The sequence below is a fragment of the Abramis brama genome (assembly GCF_963993115.1).
Source record: "Abramis brama genome assembly, chromosome: 21".
Classification (NCBI taxonomy): domain Eukaryota; kingdom Metazoa; phylum Chordata; class Actinopteri; order Cypriniformes; family Leuciscidae; genus Abramis; species Abramis brama.
This window is the reverse complement of record NC_139983.1, coordinates 16,102,065-16,118,927: the sequence shown is the minus strand read 5'-3', so window position 1 is coordinate 16,118,927 and position 16,863 is coordinate 16,102,065. Positions and strand designations below refer to the sequence as shown.

The 16,863-nt window shown below is 36.2% G+C and overlaps 1 long non-coding RNA gene across 1 annotated transcript in view; it reads right to left on the bottom strand.

Annotated features, from left to right (window-relative positions):
* The window catches only part of LOC311072101, a 114,580-nt gene that overhangs the window by 65,981 nt on the left and 31,736 nt on the right, over positions 1-16,863 (bottom strand). Inside the window, exon 2 of the long non-coding RNA XR_014603973.1 lies at positions 51-167. This is a non-coding gene — a long non-coding RNA (uncharacterized lncRNA). The remainder of the gene's footprint in view (positions 1-50; positions 168-16,863) is intronic.

Below are 16,863 nucleotides of genomic sequence, written 5' to 3'. Positions count from 1 at the left end.
TGCTGTAAAGTTGGGCATTTTAACATGGGGGAGATGCAGATTTGACTCACTTCTGCATCCAGCCTCAAGCGGCCAGTCGATGAATTGCCGTTGAATTCACTTCCGTGTTGGTTTCAAGAGAGAGTCAGGGAGGTTGCCGCTTGATCCTCATCAGTCACTTGAAGGGCCTGTCAATAAAAAAATTATTGAAGTATGTATCGGCCCAAAAAGCACGTCGGCCCACCGGGAAAGTGCGCGGTCTGCCAGATGGCGAGTCCACCCCAGAATAATTAAACTTGGAGGAAGTGTGACTAAACATGTAAAGTGAGGGAGAAAGTAAGGTTAGAGGAAAAACAAAACTTGATATGGTGAGAAAGCGAGATCGCTAATGATAGTCTCTGCTGTGCAATCAAATCTCATGATATTGTTCATGATAGTTGATCACATTAGTTGATCTGTTGCACTGTGGCCAGTCTCAAAGCAAATAGTAACAATCATTTACAATCAGTCTGTAATCAGTGGTGCCTGCAGTGCAGAAACTGCAAATATAGACATAAAAGAATTAGTAAAATGAATTAACAATGTAATGCTTAGAACATACAGTGGCCCGTTAAATTCTTAATGAATGTGTCTTCATTAAATAAATTATCAGACCAAATGTCATTTTAAAGAAGGATGCATGGACCGTCACACCTACAGACAGACAGACAGACAGACAGACAGACAGACAGACAGATAGATAGATAGATAGATAGATAGATAGATAGATAGATAGATAGATAGATAGATAGATAGATAGATAGATAGATAGATAGATAGATAGATAGATAGATAGATAGATAGATAGATAGATAGATAGATAGATAGATAGATAGATAGATTCTTAGGGCCGCATGTGCTAACTTCAAACATGATTCAGTACAAAACAGGGTAGACACGGCTCATGTTTGTCAATGTGGCTCTGGGCAACAAAGACAACAGGTGTAATACCAAGCTGACCTTCCATGAATTTTTCACTGAAAATATTAGATGTTACGGGCGAAAGAAATCTCACAGTATTTTCTAGACGACGATGCAGTGCTCAGCTGTGTGCTCTTTTGCTTTAAATGAAAGGTTGAGAAATGTGTAATCTTTCCCAATCGGATTACCGTTTACAGGGCCTACAGGAACAGCAGGCTACATCTGAGCTCAGCTGTATGATTTTAAAATGCACATGCAGCCGGTCACATTGCTAAGAAAATTTTGTGTTTTACAGTAGTGCCATAGTTTCTCATCTCTGCAAACTCAGAGTGCAGTTTCACAGAAAATTTCAGATGAATTCATTTAACAAAATAAATTATATTTTCTTGTAGCCTATAAATCCTAAGAGTTTACACTCCCCATTTCAGAAGGTAGCATTCATTCAGATTGAAAAACAGATGAAAGGGGGCAATTGCTTATATGAGCCCTAAAATTATTTTAAAAAATACATGATTTTGATTTTGTGTGTGCACATCTAACATTAGTCAATGTTTGCTGGCTAGTTGTTTGTTTATCATGTATCCTGGGCTCGACGGCGACAGTTGTGCCATTACGAATTCCACTGTGGTTAGTCTGCAAATACATTTGTGGTGGATTACTCCAAAACACCTTGTTTAAGTAATGCAGTTTGCTTTTCGCAGGAACTCCTAGCCTGTGTCAGGAGACGTTAAGCAGTAAATTGGCGCTGTTGTGTGTGGTAGCCGACCAGCCCTCTGAGGTTTGTTTGGGTGGGAGGTTAGGTTTGTTGTTGTCTCTCCCAAAGGTTTTGGGAAACCAGGAGACAAACTAATGCACTACGATCAACATCCACTTAACTGTCACCTATGTGCCCTGTCGGCTGCAGTCTAAAGAACGAAAAGTACACTACTGTGTAAAAGTTTGGGCTCAGAACGGTTTTTCAGGAATATTGTGATTCTAAATTTATATTTTAAATGTAACTTATTCCGGTAATGGCAAAGCTGAATTTTCAGGATCATTACTCCAGTCTTCAGTGTCACATGATCCTTCAGAAATCATTCTAATATGCTGATTTGGTGCTCAAGAAACTTCTTTCTTATTATTTCTTAGTGTTGAAAACAGTTGTGCTGCATGCTTAATTTTGTGAAAACTGCATGTGCTAAAAAAATTTGAATAGACAAATAAATTATTTTAAAACTAAATCTTTTGTAACAATAAATACTAACACTTTTGATCAATTTACTGCATCCTTTCTAAATAAAAGTATTAATTTACTGAAAAAACGTACTAAACAAACTCTTGAACGGTAGTGTACGAGATAAAATATTACTGACTACTGACAAAAAGAAGATATTTAGAATAACATTTCAACTGTTTTTTTACCATTCAATGAAAGTCAATGGCATCTAAAACAACAACATTGGACCCCAATGACTTACATTGAATGGACAAAAATATGTTTTTAAAAATACCTCCTTAAATAATAAGTTCAACAGGTTTGGAACGACATGAGGTTGAGTAAATGATGACAGAATTTCAAAAAATATTTCTTTGGCTAAACTATCCCTTGAAACAAGTTCCATTACAAACGGATAAAATATTGCTAAAAAAATCATAATTTCTAATCCAAGTAAACTGTTGGCAGACACCATTCAGAATAATCTTTGGCAAGCACATCAGCAGAGGATAAAGGGCAGTTAAGGCTTTGTTTCATGTGAAACATTTGCCTGTGACACTTTTTGGCCACTTGTCTTATCTGGGCTTTGTGCAGCTGTGTTTGCTTTTGCGAGAAATGATTACCCTGTATAGAACAGGCAAGAGTCTGAACAGAACAGATAGGATGAGTCATCTACGGGTGACAGTGATGAGCCTGTTTCAACCAAGAGATTGAAAAAAAAAACAAAGAACTTCATTGGATTCACAGGTATGTCCTCAATATGAAAGCTCAGAATTGGTTTTCTCAGTGGTTGTGGTTGTTTCCAAAGGTCTGAATAAAACCAAATATTCCATCAAAGCTAATTGTGATCAAATCCAAACATTTACCATAGTTCTCCACCCCATCCGTGGGAAAATAAGCAACAGGATCAGGAGAGATCTGCGGGTAAAACTAGAGCAACGTTCCCCACATGAATAAGGCGGGGAGGATAAATGATAAAAGGAAAGAATGAGAGACGTGCTCTGGAGATCGCACAGGAAATGAAACACGATGGGCTAAATCTATGATGGCAATACAAGTCAAAGTATGTAGTGATACACTGGGTCACACCTTTTCTTCAACCTAATTTATTTGCATCTCACAACACAAATACCCGCATTTGTGTAGCTCAGACTGTTTGATTTCATACAGTGAATGTATTTGTAGTTCTGCCGCGATTGCGCCAAGATATGATTCACAGAATCGAATGCGTGCCAGCAGCATTTGAATTACACCACATGCTCGAGCACTCGGCCATGAGAGATTAACGCCTATTCACTGCAAAGATTCAACACTTGAGGGATACAGTTTCTTTTAAAACGTGGCCTCCCTCCCTTAAGAGTTATAGACTAGCATATATTTATCTGAATGCTTACTACAAGCAACATTTAGCTATCCGACAAGTACAACATATTAAAATTGCATGGTAAATCCCAGCCTCAAGCAGGCCTATCATAATCACATAAAAGCCAAATGAAATGTACTCATACCCTTAAAATGCAAAACATGGTCTTTCACAAGAAACAAGTTTGTAATTATGGGCAGATGATTGAATTTTTTTTTGCTTGCTTTCTTATTTGGTGTTATTAGTATTTTATTATTATTTTTTAAATCAGATATTAAAACATGAATATTCTACCCTGGACATTTGTTCTCAGGAAATGAAGTGTAAATATCTTCCTCCATCAAAGATGGTGGCATATAATTATACTAGCAGGCTGCAAAATTGACTTTTGCTTTCAGAACACTTGGTCTTGTGAACTGTCATCTCTGAGTTAATTTCCCTGGAGTCTCCCCTTACAAATTGTATGTCACTCTTTGCAGAATTGAAATGTAATGATGCTTAGAGGTACCTTCAAAAGGCGATCGAACAATGGCTACATAGTCTTGCTCTTTTGAGGGCTCATTTTAGAAAGGCAAAAAGTGCTATTTCTTTTTCATTACCCTGCAGCAGGTGTGGAGGGGGCCGCATAATTAATAATCATCAAGACTGAATTTCTACTGGACTGAAACTAAGTGTAGAAGCACTGAAGACAAAAAAAAACCAAAACAGGTTTGGTGTGACAACAAGTCGACTTCATTTGTCATGGTGGATTGATACCACGAGAGCATAAAATATAGACCAAGTGTCAAAGGCGCCTTGCATGGGGATGCAAAATAAAAAGAATAAACCAGAAAGCCCAGCAATGTGAAATGAAACATGCTCCCTTCAAAAAAAATAAAATAATAATAAAATACTTTTAATCAGCAAGAATGCATTAAATTGATCAAAATTGACAGCAAAGACATTTAAATTGTTACATTAAAAATAGGGATGCACCAATATGAACATTTTGGCTGATACCGATTACTTTATATTTGAAAGGCGATAACCGATATATTGGCTGACATATCTAATTCCATATTTTTGTATAATTTTTGAGAGTCCCGCCATTAGAAGCCATGTCCCAAGCACAAAATTATAATGTTCTCATTATAATTTTATGTAGCCTATATGACAGACTTACGCTGCACAAGTTGCACTTAACTGTATTTTATCGAAGATATGATTCCAATCATATTTCAAACCGGTATGTCCTCTGCATTTTTTCTCCATATTGTCAATTCATCAATGGGATCAAATGAAAGGGCTATTCTTACTTCATGGCGTGAATCTATATTAAATCCCACGTAATTAGACTGGCATGGAGAACCCATATGTTGTAATATATTATTCATACATTTTTGATAGAGCCGTCTTATATAACGGGAGATGTAAAACAGTCAGTTCTGCATTTAAACCTTTCAACATTTGCAAAGGCCATTCCAATGACATTGAATTCACACGTCACATCTTTTCTCTGCTATCATGACAAAAACATTTCACCAGATAAATACCTAATTTAGTCTGTTATCAATAGCGAATTTCAGCCAGGTAAATGCCATTACGGCTCTCATTTGCTCTGACACCTCTAAAAGAATGCGAAAGCACCTGAGGTTCTTAATTTTGTGTGAAGGAACAGGTGATTGATTCTGTGCCTCCAACCACTCTATGGAGTCAAATGACTGCTTTATGATCCAGCTGCACAATAATTCACTCAGATATTGAAATATGCCATCCATCAAAAAGCCCTCTAATTTCCCTCTGGAAATAATGAGTCCTCTCATTATTTAATGTAACTTGCCAGACCAGGGGTTTTCAGCGTGTTTATCAGATTCCTGTACCGCATCGATTAGCGCTAGAGGGATCTTCGGTCACTTTTGAGCTGAATGAGAATGCGAACCTTCTGCCACCAGCCGTGTCTATACTAAACGGTGAGGTGAAGATTCATAGCTTGTCTCTCTAGGCATGGCAAGTACACAAATCTTGTAAATTAAAGCAATGTTATGGCATGGCCCAATTCTGCTCTCTGAAGCACGATGCCCTTTTCTGCCGAGAGACGGAAAGGGCATGCAGCTAAAAACAAACTTTAGACTCACTTTTGAAAAGGCAAAGGGAAACCTCTATACATCGATGCAGACACAAACATATTAAAGAAGGATACACAAAATAATATAAAACCATTATGAGAACAGGTCATGCTGTAACGTTTTAAAACTTAATTAAAAGTATTGACTTAAGACCACAATAAATCTTTCAAGAAAAGATAGAGTACCGTTCAGTAATCCTGGAAACTAGTCAGACTCCATATAAAAGCCAAGCACTCTTAGAAAAAAAAAAAAAAGGTTCATTCACTGTAAAAAAAAATTCTAACCTCCTCAACTCAAAATTTTCTAGTGACTGGTCACATCTAAATTTTTCAATTGGCCCAACTGAAATTCTGTAAATTTTACAGAATTTCACTTGGGCCAATTGAAAAATTTAGATGTGACCAGTCACTAGAAAATTTTGAGTTGAGGAGGTTAGATTTTTTTTACAGTGTTGGGGTTCTAAATAGAATAGGATTCTTGACAAAAAAAATATCTTCTAGTGATAAAGTACATTTACCAGCTGTTTAATCCATTACATTTAATCCAAATAAATAAATAAATAAATAAATAAACAAAAATGTATTAATTATAACTAAATCCATAACATGGTCCAATGATGGGAGTTCATCGCTTAAAAATAAAGGTTCTTCATTGGTATCAGTGGTTCCATAAAGAACCTTTAACATCAATGAAAACTTTTCAATGCACAAAAGTTCTCTTTATTGAAAAAAAGGGTTCTTTAGATTTTAAAATTGCTATTCAAACTAAGAAAAATGGTTTAAGAAATTTTCACTAAAAAGTTAGGGAACCAAAAATGGTTCTGCTATGGCATCGCTGCAAAAACTCACTTTTTTTTTTAAGTGTTCATATATGAAGTGCCTGAAGGAACCCTTTAAGGTTCTATATATAACCCTTTCTTCTAAGAGTGAGGTAGAGTTTCAGCAGCTAATCTTATGTAAAATGGAGCAGCTAGATGATTTCCAATCAGCAGAGTGCTGTACAAAGTACACAGGCTACACCGTGATTTCAATTTTAATGGACAGTAAAACAAAGGCAGAACACCGTACAATCTGATAGGTAGCATTACTTGATAGAACACCGGCACAGTAACTTCATAATGACGCACGGCTAAACAAAGGCAGAGTACAGTAACTCAATTTGAGCGTTCCAAAACAAAGCCAAAGAGCGGTAAGTGGTGTTACGGTGTTCTGCCTTGGTTTCTCATGGGCTTTTGGAAGTTACTGTTAAGACAACCCATTATTTTCTCAAACAAACTACGGAATTGACTCAAGATACTCATCCACATGATAAAGGAGGTCTTGAATGTGCCAAAAATATCAATAACTCATTTTCGACCAAAAACTAATTTACTTTGTCATCAAAGTAGGGGTGGTGTGCTTGGGACACAAACGGCAAAGGGTGATGGGAATCTTCCTACAAGGAGTATTTACTGTTGCTCAAGTAAACCACGACTTGTTCAATTTCCATATGCAGCACAAAAAGACTCTGGCTTATGTCCAGATATCACTACAGCAGAACTGTTAACAGATGATGAATTTCTCAGATGTTTACCTTTTCACAAAACACTTTCACAGTAAACAGTAATGTGTATGAGCCATTTAAAATACCACAATGTTTAAACATTGTCAAATCCCAAAAGATTTTTCTCCACATATCGAGTACTTCTGAGAATCTGTGATAAATTGATGCTCTGCTCATATTGGCATGATGAAATAGATCTTATTGGTTAACAAAATGCATCATCTGTTATTTTTTTGTGTACATATAATAAATAAAAAATAATTGTATGTCTAAAATAATTTTATTCAGCAAGGATGCATTAAATTGATCAAAAGTTACAGTAAAGACTAAAAATGTATTTAAAATAAATGCTGTTCTTTTGAACTTTACATTCATCAGAATTGTGGGGGGGGGGGGGGGGAATCAATCATGGTCACTACAAAAATTAAGCAGCAAAAACTTTTCAACAGATAATTATTTATTGAGCTGCAAATCAGCATATTAGAATGATTTCTGAAGGCTGGAGTAATGATGCTGAAAATTCAGCTTTGCCATCATATGAATAAATTTCATTTTAAAATATAGTAACAAATTAAACATTTATGTAAAATTGTAAAACTATTTCAAAATATTAATGGCTTAATTTTTGAACAAATAATCCTTGATGAGCAAAAAAAATATTATTTTAAACACATTTTGAAATCTTACTGACTCCAACCTTCTTATAATTTTTTTTCTTCCATTCTAATGATTTGATTCTAATGATATTCATTTATGTATTTATTTGTCCCATTTAAGTGTCCCATAAACCAAATTATTTTTATAAAAAAATAAAAATAAAAATATTTATTCACAAATGAGTAGGGAACAAGTGATATTTTTGGACATGTCACCATACAAAGTGTACAAATTCAATTGTATTTTTTAAACCTCTTTTGTTGAAATCCCCAATACAGTGTCTAATTATTTTCTCCAGTAATGCAACCATCTGGCGACAAAAGTAGTCAATAATTTGACAGCTGCGTGGGCACTGAAAGCTGCTAATGTTTCAAAGACAAAGCCAAGACTTTACAAATGATTGATTTGCCATTGTCATGTAAAAGTTTTAACAGTATGACACATTTTAACATACAGTAGGCCTACGAACACCAAAGAAAAAGAGCGTGCTCAAAAGACAAACGTCTCCATTAAAGCGCGGGACCCATAAAAGATACATAGCCTACCGGCCCTTTGCGGGTGACGGCTTCTGCTTTCAGAGCCTGTCAGTGCTTTTATATCTCTGTATATGGCTGAGTGGGGGTGAAAAATGGAGGGTGATGCCAGGGTCACTCCTGGGGATCGAGTGCAGCTACTGAAGCGGGACAACCAAATTCCTGATGGAGTTTGCAGCCGGTTTGCTAGGCTGTGGCCGACCGCTGAGTTACAGTAATACGGAGATACGGACGGCTGTGCAAGGTCGCATGATATTTATATAGATGTAATTGCTCAGCACTGATGCAGAGCGGGGAAGAGTAAGTCACTTGCACAAGGACCTTTCCCAGAATGCCTCTCTTCGGAGGCTCTATCTGTGCACAATAAAATGCATCTCAACAGAAATGCTTCATTTGTTTTCTATGCTTTTTTTAAACAGAAACACGTGAGGCCAGAAAGTCCAATTTCCTGAGCAGCAAACTAGCCATCTATCCAAACAAACTCTGTAAAAAGACAATCTGTCAGAAGCAACGCAGCTCAGTCCATCCGTAGCATCCGCGCACCCCCAGCTGATATCAGTGGTGTGAATCTGGCACACTCTCTGTGCTTCTATGAGCCGAGTATCAGCTTCAATTTGTAAAACGTCCCTCAGCACACCCTTGCATCTGTCTCAATCAATGAGGGCAATTGCCAAAGGCTCCAGACAGGCCGTCTGCCGCTGCTTGTCCCTGACAGTCCCTCTGTCCCAACTCCAGCTGAGGTTACAGTGTCTGCTGAAAGCCCCAGTCAGCATTCTGTCATGCTCTCAAAATCATTATTTAGGCCTGAGGGGCCGTGCCATTTCCGCACAGTACAATTAAGAGAGACTATCGGGTACGTCAGAGAACGAGAGAGAGGGCAGAGGAGAGGAGCTTTTGAGATCCATCTTTGGGGAGACCAAAATGTAAAATAAAAACATTTTTTACTACTTTAATGCATTTTTTTTTAATTTTTTTTTTACAAATTGTGATGAGATGGTTTACAAAAGCAGAACTATTTGAATTAAAAGTTTAAATGAATTTCCATGCAAAGGAGTCGCATGATCATTGACAAAGATGACTATTTATCAGTGGCCAGAATGATATTATTCATGTCATGTCAGTCACTATATGTATACATGTTCAAAAGTTCAGTAATATATATAAAAAATAAAAAAAATACATTTTATTCAGCAAGGAGGCATTAAATTGATCAGTTGTCAAGACATTTATACTGTTACTAAAGATTTCTTTCAAGTAAATGATTGGGGGATCCTAGAGGGATCCTAGAGGGATCGAGTTAGAGACTCCAAATTTGCTATGTTGACAGTTCAGACGGTCCTCTATCTGTGTGCCAAATTTCACAACTTTCTAGCTAGCAGTTCTATGGGCTGCGGAATAATAAGAATAAGAATAATAAGAACACCAACGATTATAATATGTGCCTACGCAACTTCAGTGCTTGGCCCCTAAAAATCTTACAGACCCTAAACTTTTGAAAGGCATTTGTGTTTATATGTTATATGTTTTTCAATGTGACTTTCAGAACCCACAATACATAAACTACTTTAATTAAACAAATTGTTTAACTGTAAAATCTGATTAGATCAGCCTATATCCTTGATTTACACATGTAACCACAATTAAACCAATATATATAATAAATAATAATAATAATAATAATAATAATAATAATAACAAATAAATAGTTAAAAAATCATATATTGTGATTTCTGGATTTTTTTTTTTAGATTATGTCTCTCACAGTGGACATGCACCTACGATGACAATTTCAGACCCCTCCATGATTTCCATGATTTTGTGTTAACAGGTTTGACTGTTACAAAGCTCAATCAAAGAAAATGTCCAGAGTAATTTTAATAATCATCCTTTATTTTTATAGGGAATTCATGGAGATAATGAGCTAAGCAACTTAACGCAAGTTTGTAACAAAATTAAACCTTTAAACAAAAACTAATACTAAATATGGCTGCAAAATGTACATGAATCCGGAAATTTGTACCGATTACCATCCATTTTAATAATGTTTTGTTTGTGATTCTGAAGCGTGAAGTAAGTGCAAAGAGAGAAAATAAAATCCTGACCAACTATGAATGATTTATTTGACTTATTATGCCATTTGATTTCTTTTTACTAATAGCAAATTATATTTGACGAGGCAAACCACTCTGAGTGAGCTGGGTAATTACACTACATGATTTGCCTCATTAGCTTGTGTCCTAGTATTGTGTGGACTTAGTTTTGAGTTATGTATTTCATGCATTTAGAAATAATGTGCTATTATGCTGAATCCAAACATCAGAAATTATTTTACACAAAAGCCAATACTTTCTTTTTCCTATGCACTATGTATTTTTGGAAATAATAGCCTATATTTAAATAATCCACATCTCAATTAATACTATGTTAGGTTGTTAAGGCCTTGATCTTTGCCTTTTAAAATCAATTGTTCATGCAGTCAGGTTGAACAAGTTAAGTAAAGGGAAACGTGTGTGTGTGTCACCTACAGCAACACCTGTCCAAGCAGACTGAAAGGAAACACCCTACATAACAGAACAATCAATATCTGTGTTCTCCTGACAGCTCCATTTCAATGCAACCAGCATTTTTATCACACTAAATAAGCAGGATGTACAATTACCCATGTCTAATTTGCACATTAAAAAAGAAGTCAACCAGAAAAAGAGAAAGACGTAAGGCTTTTAAAGCACTAAACTATCTAAAATGTTACTTAATGTTTTTTGGGGTTTTTTGGCGATGGATGGATGGATGGATGGATGGATGGATGGATGGATGGATGGATGGATGGATGGATGGATGGATGGATGGATGGATGGATGGATGGATGGATGGATGGATGGATGGATGGATGGATGGATGGATGGATGGATGGATGGATGGATGGATGGATGGATGGATGGATGGCCTTTAAAATGGTACTCAGCAGTCTCTGTATACTACATGATTTAATAAGGTAATGGCCTACTTTGATAAGAATATCTAACCCACTGTTAGCAAAGCATTATTATTCTTCCTAATAATATTAAATAACTTTTACAATGACAATCTGCCAAGATGCATGCAATTTCCATGTTTAACGTTCAAAATATTTTCATGTTGGGGAGACACAGATAAGATATTGATGAACGTTTCAGCCATAATTCAGCACCTTTGGGCCTCAAAGCTCCCTTAAAGGGTAACTCTCGCCAAAATGCAATCTAGGGTCTTTTTGTTAATCTATCCGAGGCAAACTTTCATTTAAAAGCATAATTAGAATGGAAACGCCACTTTTAAGTTTGACCGTATTTTCGTTTTCGGTCAAATTGCCTTTTGAATGGGAGTGATTGGGGCACTACTATGATAGCATCAAAAATCGCTATTTTTAAAACACTAAGAAGGTCCTACACAACATGAAACTTTGCTCGAAGTATCACCAGGGGCTCTACACATGAACTCGAGCATTGAGAACATTGTTTGTGTACACGGTTTACTAAAAAGAAAGATTTTGAACAACTCACTGTGTTTTCACAAACGAAATTTTGCCTCGGGTAGATTACCAAAAAGACCCTAGGTTGCATTTTGGCGAGAGATACCCTTTAACAATACATTGAAGTTCTATCTAATAATGAGCAATCAATATGGTGGGTTAGTAAACCGGCATCACTCCATCGTACTTTGTTTTTGTTTGTTTTTATGTAAAAACAACAACAACAACACATTATTCATACACATTTTCACAGTGTATTAACCAGATTTACCGCAATTTCTCATTCATTACACGGTGAGACACAATCCCACACTGTTTTAACATCAAATACTGAATCCCTGCCTCTGAGTTACAGCATTATTGTGCCCTTGAAATGTCTTTCACACTCATCCTTCAAGATAACCCCTTGCCAAACAGAGGAAATTAAAAAGCTTACAATGAGCAGGGCCAACTTTATGCAAATTGAAGGAAAAGTCTGCTTCAGGTGAGAATCAAAGTGTGGAATTATACACTATCATCAATCATCTTTCCTGGAGATGTTACTGCCAAACTTTGTCCTTGGGGAGACGGTTTATACGGTGCGACCCATCTCCCCATCAGAGGCATCTGCGCTGTGTTTGTTTTATTGTTTCTTGCTTTTATAAGATGCTGACAGTGCTGTGTTCATAAGCATTCTGCTAACGGCGCAGGTGTCGCTCTTATCTGAGTCTAATCTCGATGTTGACGACCACAGGACTTAATTACATTTTGAAAGCAGCATGCGACCGGAAAATATCTGGGTTTGCTTTTTTCTTCCTTTCTTTCATTTCTTTTTTTCTTTTTTTTCAGTACTTGTAATGCATTCCTCAAACTTTCTGGTAAGGGGTTCTACCCTATCTACCGTTTGCAACTTATGTAATTGCTATAACTCAATCTGAACTGATGTCATCAATAAATAATAACATAACATAACATGGGTGCAGGGTTTTGGATTTTTTTTTTTTTTTTTTAACAAAACCTTCATGGCCCCCAAAATATTCAACGTGATTTTTAGGTAAAGTGTGGTTATACATTTACTTACTTTTCCATAAACACTGAAACGTACAATAACGACATATTGACAGCACTAAAACTTAAATGATTTACATATGAACAATTTCACAGACATGCAAATGTGTACGAATCCTTATTTATGAATATTAAAATTGTGGCATTAATATTTTGATTTTGTTGTATTCAGCTGTCAATTACATTATGTTTTCAGTAACATTTACTAAATGCAGTTCTCATCTACAATCTATCTATGAAATGATAACATTTGATGAAATTAAATGATAACATTTCATTTTTTGTGACTTCTGCCGCAAACTCATTTCGAGGGATTACATAATGTTAAACAATACTACACTTTAAAAACTTAAAATGGATAATACTTTTGTAATTGTTTAACCATTTTTTAATCATGTAATATTTAGTTTGTTTGTCGTGGGAAATAAAAGTGGTTTTCTCAGTGTTGTCTTATGCTGTGACTGCCAATCGAACCATAAAATGCACAAAAAACTAAACAAATTCCCAAAAGTATTACATCTTATTTGTGCACTGTAATCCAAATCTTTAGAATCCATATGATTCTGGGAACAGACCCAAATTTGAACCTTTATTCAGTGATCATCATCTCCAGTGACCGTAAACATCAAATCCTGCACTAGTTATACACATAGACAGTAAAAGAAATGGACACAGCGACCCCACTGGATTCAACGGAGAAAAGTGAAGTCAATTAGAAGCAATCACTTCCTGATGGCTGAGCGTACTGCGCAGACTCAAACTGAGCTTGACGACGTAGATGTGACGTGAGCAACCTGTCTGTCTTCTAGTAGCTGTGCCAAGAGAAATCTGAATCATTCCCTTCCGAAACTTGCAGAGACCGAGATCGTGAGTAGGAGGTGTTCATGAGCTTGGAGCAGGAGAAACTTTTGCTAAGTATTCTGATTAATTATTTTGTCATTTTGCCTCCACGTCCCCCCGATTGCCCGCGAGCTTCTCCTCCTGTCTATACGGTAATTTCTCTACTGTGCAACAGAGAGTCGCGTGGTTATGACGCAATTGTTAGCCTATTTTTACAAAAACTGCATCTACGGGGCCATAACGTAAGATACAAGGTAGTGGAGCCTTTTATAGAGTTTTGTGTTTCTTTAGAAATAAATAATGGACAAATGGAGTCTTTAAACACCTCAGATGTCAAGTTATTCACGGTCAAAGTGACGCCAAAATGAATGGGAGTCAATGGAATGCTAACAGCAGGTGATGGTCCGCTAATCAATGGCGGCGCCCGGGGAAACTTCAGTTTCCGGCTGAAAGATTACCCCTTGGTTATACATTTAAAAAAATGCTGCCTCAAGAAGTGTAACGACACATTTTACGGCAGTGATATCAAATGCTCATTGGCTCTCACCATAGATATGTATAAGTAGATTCCATATTTGACCGCTAGACACGTCGATTTAAATTCCCAAACAAACGAGATAACCTTTCACAAGTGAGAATGTGTTGGTTTGTGTTTTTATATGCATTAACTCATATATGACTCAAAGACTCATATCTTTTATATGCATAATGTATTACAGGCCTTTACTATGGTAATTTACTACGGTGACGGTCTCAGTGTCCGTGCCTGTGCGTCCGTGCCGGTGTCGGTGTCCATGCTGGTGTCCGTTTCTGTGACCGTGCCAGTGTCCGTTTCGGTGCCGGTGTCCGTGCCCGTGCATCCGTGCCCGTTTCAGTGTCTGTGCCGGTGCCGGTGCCCATTTCGGTGTCGGGACCGCTGTGTCCGTGTCTGTGCCCAACTGGAGACTGGAGTAATAGATGCTAAAAATTCCGCTATAAATATGCTATAAATTACATTTTTACATTATATAAATATATTAAAATATAAAACAGTTATTTTAATTTGTAATAATATTGTCAGATTTAGTCTTGCTTAATGTTCATGTTTCATGTCTATTATTTTGAAATTATCATAGTCATGTTTCCTGTTTGTCATGTGTTTCCCTTGCCATCATGTGATTATGTCTTGTGCTTCCCTAGTCTTATGTGTCATATTCTTATTGGTTCACTGTCTTGATTGTCCTTTTATTTTTAACAGAAGAAAGAAACTTGTTTGGGTTTAAAACAACTTGAGAGAGTAAATTATGACAATTTTTATTTTGGGGGGAACTATCCCTTTAATGTAAAAAAAAAGAAAAGAAAAAAAGAGAGAACATCACTCTTTAATACTATCTACTTTAATAAGTATCAATGTATAATTTATACAGTGATGTAGTGTATTATTTACAAGTCTATGTAGTGTATTATTTATTTATTTTTATTTATTTTTTTCAGTTAATTTATTTCTTGAATGCTTCTTAAATACACCTACTGTAGCTGAAAAAATAAAAGCACTGTTATTTCATTTGTATATTATATGTTGTGTATGTGTATCTTTGTTCTTATCTTTTAATAAAATGGAGTAGATCGAGTCATTCAACACACCTAATATAAAGCATTCACAGTCCTATAACTCTTAATGGGTTTGACATTCCATTCAGTAACGTTAGGAAGTTTTGTTTTATATGCTTTTTAATGTTTAATGATTGCTTAATTTTACATGTGCATAAGTAATTGTTCTATTGCTTGTTTCTGCTTCTTCCTTGCCTGTGTTTTTTTCTGGAGATTATGTACTCTATGTTTAATAGCACCCCCTACTGTATAACAGTGAAATCATGGATTGCCGGAAAATTCCATCAATGGTGGGGATGCGATAAAAGAATCTCATAAAGAGTTAAACAAATCTGACACACCCCAAAATAAAGAGAATTTTTTTTTACAAAATACTAGGGGTGACCCCGAATAGTCGAAGATTCGATGCTTCGATAGGAGGAGCCTGATTCGACTACCGATCTCCCGGTCGAATCTTCGCAGAGGTGTTATGAAACGAGGATCATGCCACTTTGGCTATATGAGGGCGCTCAATGTCTGATTTCACATATAGCTTTTTTGTCAATACGTTAATATTCAGCCTATTATGATAATGTTTGCTGTATATAAAAATGTGCAAAGAAAGAAGCTTTTAATAAATATTTTTTAACGTGCGTGAATAAATCCAAACACCCCGTGACAGATTTAAGTTTCACTTTCAATCCGTGACCGACAGAGCGTCTTCGCGGCAAGGATTTAAATCTTTAACAATGTCTGGGATAAGAAAATCTAAAGTGTGGATGTACACCATCAGAAAGGATATTCTCCAAGGCTGGATTTAGCATCAGGAAAACCATGATCGCACTTCTGCCGGCCAACGTTAACACGTTTCACGCATAGACTGGGTTTCACGTTAGAATGTATTTTATCCGCGCGCACAATTTGAAAAGACTAACGGACACAGACAGAGTGAAAGACTGGGTTTGTTCTCTTGATCAGGTAGGGGTACAAGTGATTTAAAAACTTTTCAGCCGGTTCTAATTAGATTTTTGGATGCTGTGAACATTTTTAGCTAAAAAGACTGCCTCTCTAGTTTAGCATTTATTGTTGTTTCTGCAGTTAAAGAGACAAAGTTGAAAATTCTAGCTTCTATCGTTATTTTAATCATTTCTTTATTTTAATTTTATTTATTGATCTGTCAGGGTTATCTAATCTAACTATTTGTGGCTTGTGTTTTGAATATATGTTCTTCTGCACTTTAGGCATTTTGCACACATTTGCTCACCTTGTGACTTGATTCTGATTTATTTCGTTTTGTATTTTTATTTATTAGAAAGGTATATTCTGTTCTAATTTAATTTAGTAAATTAATTGTTTATTTTTTCGGTGGATCGATGTTGTGCTGTAGGCTGGCCTAATCGTAATTTAGCCGATTTAATTTGATTTGCATGTGAAATGCAAATCCTGTCTGCAGTGTGGCCTTTCTGGAGTTATTTCTGTTATTTCTTAGTTTTATTGATCCAAAATGTTTTTATACATTTTCTTCTATATCTTTGTGTGATTTTCTGTACATCGCGGCTTTGAAACGT